Consider the following 6,637-nt stretch of genomic DNA (forward strand, 5'->3'; position numbering starts at 1 on the left):
ACACCTGTTCAATTTCTCATTAATGCAATTATCTAATCAACCAATCACATGGCAGTTGCTTCAATGCATTTAGGGGTGTGGTCCTGGTCAAGACAATCTCCTGAACTCCAAACTGAATGTCAGAATGGGAAAGAAAGGTGATTTAAGCAATTTTGAGCGTGGCATGGTTGTTGGTGGCAGACGGGCCGGTCTGAGTATTTCACAATCTGCTCAGTTACTGGGATTTTCACGCACAACCATTTCTAGGGTTTACAAAGAATGGTGTGAAAAGGGAAAAACATCCAGTATGCGGCAGTCCTGTGGGCGAAAATGCCTTGTTGATGCTAGAGGTCAGAGGAGAATGGGCCGACTGATTCAAGCTGATAGAAGAGCAACTTTGACTGAAATAACCACTCGTTACAACCGAGGTATGCAGCAAAGCATTTGTGAAGCCACAACACACACAACCTTGAGGCGGATGGGCTACAACAACAGAAGACCCCACCGGGTACCACTCATCTCCACTACAAATAGGAAAAAGAGGTTACAATTTGCACGAGCTCACCAAAATTGGACAGTTGAAGACTGGAAAAATGTTGCCTGGTCTGATGAGTCTCGATTTCTGTTGAGACATTCAGATGGTAGAGTCAGAATTTGGCGTAAACAGAATGAGAACATGGATCCATCATGCCTTGTTACCACTGTGCAGGCTGGTGGTGGTGGTGTAATGGTGTGGGGGATGTTTTCTTGGCACACTTTAGGCCCCTTAGTGCCAACTGGGCATCGTTTAAATGCCACGGCCTACCTGAGCATTGTTTCTGACCATGTCCATCCCTTTATGACCACGATGTACCCATCCTCTGATGGCTACTTCCAGCAGGATAATGCACCATGTCACAAAGCTCGAATCATTTCAAATTGGTTTCTTGAACATGACAATGAGTTCACTGTACTAAAATGGCCCCCACAGTCACCAGATCTCAACCCAATAGAGCATCTTTGGGATGTGGTGGAACGGGAGCTTCGTGCCCTGGATGTGCATCCCACAAATCTCCATCAACTGCAAGATGCTATCCTATCAATATGGGCCAACATTTCTAAAGAATGCTTTCAGCACCTTGTTGAATCAATGCCACGTAGAATTAAGGCAGTTCTGAAGGCGAAAGGGGGTCAAACACAGTATTAGTATGGTGTTCCTAATAATCCTTTAGGTGAGTGTATGTCATGCATTTAAATATATTGGTAATTATGCATTTGTAGTGATGAAGTTAGAATATATTAACCCTAAAGGTACCAACGAATAACACACTATACAGTTAAAATGTTAATCACCTCATCAAATTAAGTGTACTTAAAAAAAATGTAATTGCATTTATTCATGTTTTGTCTGGGGTATCATAAGCATTTCATAGGATGGTTAAAGCATCACGTTTTTAAAATAATTTTACATAATACAGTATTTTTACAGAATTTGTATCTAATCAGTGCTCATCTGCCTGATTCTTCAAATGTAAAGTATATTTTTAAGCTCTTAAAGGGCCTTGGGGTCTCTCAGATGCAAACCAGAACATGAGAGTCGAACAAGGAAGGAATGTTCCAGTGTTTTGCATCTGACCAGAGTTGTTTTTCAGAAATGCCTTTGATATTCCCTCTCTAAGCATTTTTTTTAAATGGCAGTGCCAGCACCACTGGGACGCTTTTGGATGCACATCACAAAAAAGCTTCCAAAGTGTCTGCCAAGTGAAATGGGGAAAACTCTTGATCAGGAAGTGTGTGGAGGGGCGTCCTGCTGGTGGATGTAGCAGCACACATCCTCTTCTCATTAATACACACCCCACTCTTATCTGCACAAGGACATGCACATCCACGGTCACTATATCAGGGGAATGTTTATGCTGTATATGAGTATGTATATGAGTTTCGAATCTGAGGTTGAACAAGAACTTTGATCTCTCAAGTGAATTTGAACTTACCTCACTAACTGAGGTAAAATTTGCATATTTGAAGTGCAAGTCATATTTCAAGTCATATTTCAGGGGGAGTTTCTATCTGCTAACAGAATACTAAATATTCATAGCCAAATTAGCCAAATTAGCATTCACAAAACCTCAAAGTTACCTTCATAACTAGTGTTCTGTTTCATTCCTCCTGACTACCAGAGGCAGTGTGTAAGCACTAGTGGAGGACTCTTACCACATGGTGAGGAACGCCACTCACCTGAATAAGTCAAGGGCTGCGTTCCATGCCCTTCACTCGCTAACTTCCCTCCGTCTTGTTCACTTGGATGTGCGTCATTGCTTACGTTGCATGAGTTCCCACTACTGGCAGAACCTTTGCAATAGGCTGAACTGGAACGTGCTAAACCCTTGATCACTTAGAATCCACTATGGGGTTGATTTATTATAAACAAATTCCCTTACGAAATTGTTTAATGCAGCTTTCTATATGTATATAGGTGTGTTTGAGTTGTTAAAAAAAATTGTTTTTAATAATTAATATACCATAGAGTTGTTTGTGGTGGGGTAAATTAAACGCAATATGCGTTGACGTCACAATCGTGTTGCATTGTGGTATATGGAGCTGCCTGAAGTGTACAAATGAAGTAGACACGCTCCCTCAGTCAAAATCGAGGGAGCGAGGGTCTGTCCATATAAACTTCCCTCGTCCACTTCACGAAGTCGAATGCACTTCAAAATGGCGGCAGGGATTCCCCCGAGGGGAAATGCTTAGGGAATTTTGCAAGTGCGTGTCTAAAAGTGGACTGGACTGGACTAGGTTGCTCCTGAAGAACCGTTAAACTGACAGGAAGAAGGATAGCAATGTTGAACTTAGGCCCTGTTTACTCCTGGTTTTTAGATGTGTTTTGGTCGATCGGATCACAAGTGAATGAGGGAGAAACATTCCCGTGTACACCTGGTGTTTTAATCCGTCTCTTTTGTCCGCTTTAGACCACTTCTGTCCTGATTTCTTCAAAGCGGAGGGTCTATGGGTTTTTTCAGATCTTTCAATTTAATGGACAAAAGAGAACATTGTGCTTGGTAAAACATGTGTCTCCAGTCGACAAAGTTTAAATCCCGCCTGGCTAGTGCCCTTCCCTTTATCTTTACGCATTTGGTCAGTAGGAGGAGAGTTGGGCGTTGTTTTCGACTACCTCTGGAAGTGGTCAAAAGTGGACAAGCTCAAAACGTTTTAGATCCCGTTTACACCTGTATTAGTGTCGACCACTTGTGATCCGATCGACCAAAACTCATCTTAATACCAGGTGTAAACAGGGCCTTAGAGAAGCGGACAAAAGTACAGGGAGAAGCCTAAGATGCAGCTGCACAGATATCCACCATAGAGACTACGATGTATATATAGCCCTATTGGAAAGACAAGAGATTCCTCCTGGCAAAGGCTTTTGAGCTTTCTTGCATGCCATAGTGATCACCTCCACAATCCAGTTGGACAATCTCTGCTTTGATATTGCGGCCCCTTTCCAGACACCAACAATTAACGAACAAAAAGCTGATATGTTTGTCTAAGGCGAATGGCAGCAGCCACATAACTCTTAAAGGCTCTCACAGGACGCAAGAGGTTATCCTTTGATCTGATCTGATTGAGATTAAAAAGATGCCAAATTGATCAACTGATTTCTAAACTGAGGAAGCAGAGCTTTAGGAAGAAAATATGAATTTAGTCGAAGAAAACCTCCAGAATCATCCAGCAACCAATGGATGCATAATTCACTAACAGACAGCACATCAATAACATGCTTAGCGGAAGTGATGGCCAACAACAATAACAACAACATAATGCTGTTTTCAAAGCTATACACTTTATACACTTAAGGCTAGCTGTATGCAAATGCTCAAATGGTGACAGAGTCAAGTGCAAAAGGTAAATACCACCCAAGAAAATGGGGGTTACAAGCTGGCCTTAACTGCTTCACTCCCTTTAAAAAAAAAAAATACAATAAGGAGTATGAGAACCAAGAGAAGAACAATTCATTGGTACATGATACGCAGAAATGCCCACAACATATACCTTTAATGTGGAGGCTGCTTTGCCCGAATCCAAAAGTTGCTGCAAAAGACTCCGAACTCTTGGAACTTCACAGTGTAATAGGATCCAACTCATGATCCTTGCACCATGAAGAGAAGAAAATCCAATATAGTGCATAGAGCAGACGTGCGGATGCAGCTCTAACACTAGTGATGGTATGAACAACGGCAGGTTCACAATCAGTTAAAAGAGAGTTTTGCACCCAAAGCTGCAGGCAGGCTGGATCCGGGTATCAAACAGCGCTGTCCATCTGTGACAACAAATGCTTCCAGAGCAGAAGCAACCATGGCCTGCCCACCAATAGTCTCAGACGCATGAGAAACCAAGGTCTGGATGGCCTCAGCATCAGGGCCGATTGTCTCTGTTCTCACGTACCACAAGCGACAGTGAGTTGCTCGACCCTGGGAGGTGAACTGCCTTCAGCAATGGTAGTCGAGGAAGAGATCAAGTGAGAATCTTGTGATTGAAATGCAGGGACCTGAGCAACTTTGTGCTACCTTAATGGTTCAGGTTAAACTGTGGTTTTGTCAGACCGAATGACAGCCTGCCAGAACTGGCAAGAAATAATGAAGGGCTGGGAAAACCACACTCAACTCCAGTAGGCTGATGTGGTCCCTGGACTGAACTGGAGACCAATGGCCACAAGCACCCCTGTGATTCCACCCAAGGAGAAAAGTGAGCACCTCTCAATAGGGGCCTTCACACCGGAGGAACCTTTTCATAGTTCCTAGAACTATTGGCGGAAATACCTGGATTTTCTCATGTTCACACCGCAGGAACTAGGAACGATTTTAGTTCTACCACAAAGACTCAGGAGATAAAATGATATAACAAGAGTAAATTTATTAATAGCTCAGCAAGCATAGTCTTTGGCGTAGGCCCCGTCCTTAGCAAGCAATGCGAGGGTAACGGAATCTGCAAATCCCGCCTGAAGATGAAGGCAGGGGCGCAGCCGACCCCCTGGAGGTAAAGGAAGGGACCATCCTGGTGGTGGTGGGGAGGATGGAGGGAAAGGACCATCTTGGAGGTGGTTGGGGAGGATGGAGGTAATTGGCGCCGTCAGTATCTGCGAACTCAGACGGATGTAAGTACCATTCTTTTATACTGAGAGTGTTAACACATGATTGGTTAGAAGTGAGTTAATTCATGACGCGCTGATTGAGTCTTCCTGGCAGAACTTAACGCTAAGCTTACATTTCTAGGAACTTCTTTTGGAGGAACTAATTTACTCCTACTTCAAAGTCGGTCTAAACCAGCGCTATAGGAACTACAGTGACATTAGTGACGCTGACTGGCCGAACGTACGCGAAACACCAGCACCCGCCATTTAAAAAAAAGCTGTGTTAAAAAAACACCTATACATTTACTCCAGAAACTAACTCTAAGAACATGGAAAACAGTGATAGATTGGTAATACCTTTATACATACTGTCTACTCTATATGTATAACAGTTCTATCTAGTAACGTATTAGACAGGACTGTTAGACAGATCGTAAACTAATGAACTCGGAGAATATGAGTGCTGTGAGCTCAAGCTCCGGCATCCTCAGCGCTGTCAAAATAAAAGTCACAACAACAAGCGCGGCTTACGTCACTTCAGAGTTCCTACTGGCAGTGCGAATGCAACCAGGAAAATGTTCCTAAGGGAACCTTTAGTTCTCGGGGAACTGGTGGCTAGTTTCTAGAACTAAGTTCTGTCAGGACCACTATCGTCAAATACGATTGACAATTACATACAGTTAGGATTGGTGGTATGGTACAACATAATTTGAATTAGAATTTTAGCCTGATTCAGGGGGATCCGGAATGCCAAATCCTGACTAACGAGAGGAGGAGCTGGGGATGGAGAAGGGTAATTGGCTCCTGAGAAACACGATAGCTGCTGATAATACTGAAGGAGCTTATAGATGTATACAGTGATAGGTGTCGTATTCCTATAGGTATACGTGAATCAGCTGAGAGTCAGCTGATGCGAGTTGACTAACGTGACCTGCCAGAACTGACGCTACACTTGATTTCCTAGAACTACCCGGTTTAAAAGCCCCTTATGACCACTAGGGGTCCACCAGACATCAGAAACTCCCAGCGATTCTGTCATGTCAGTGGCTGAATATGACGGTATGAGACAACAATCAACCGTCCGCGTTGTCTGGTGAGGTTCAACCGCAAACTGTTGTTGCACCGCTGGAGAAGCCCAGTGGAGTCACAGGAGTTTCTGCAGTGTTAGTAATTGTTAGGCCATTGTTAGGTTGTTTGTAAGGGTCTCCTGTGTCCCAGGTATTAGCCCACCGCCAAATATATCTGTGTGTTTCTTCCAATCCCTCCTTTCTTCCACTTAATTCAGTTGGAGACACTCTGGGGTTCAAGTTAATGGAGTTACTTATTATTTGGCTAAACCCAACTTTTGATCTTGGTGAACAAAACAAGGCAGAACTCCTATTTTCCTTTGTGCTGTTCACTCACCTTGTAACCCTTTTGAACCCCCTCAATCAACTTGTTTCACCTGGTCCTTGTTCCCTTTTCAATGGCTAACTGATAGCTAGCCAAGCTTTTCATTGACAAGGTGTGCTTCTTTTGTGTGATTGTTGTATCCCAACTCCACTTGCTTGTAGA

Source organism: Rutilus rutilus (assembly GCF_951802725.1).
Source record: "Rutilus rutilus genome assembly, chromosome: 25".
Taxonomy (NCBI): Eukaryota; Metazoa; Chordata; class Actinopteri; order Cypriniformes; family Leuciscidae; genus Rutilus; species Rutilus rutilus.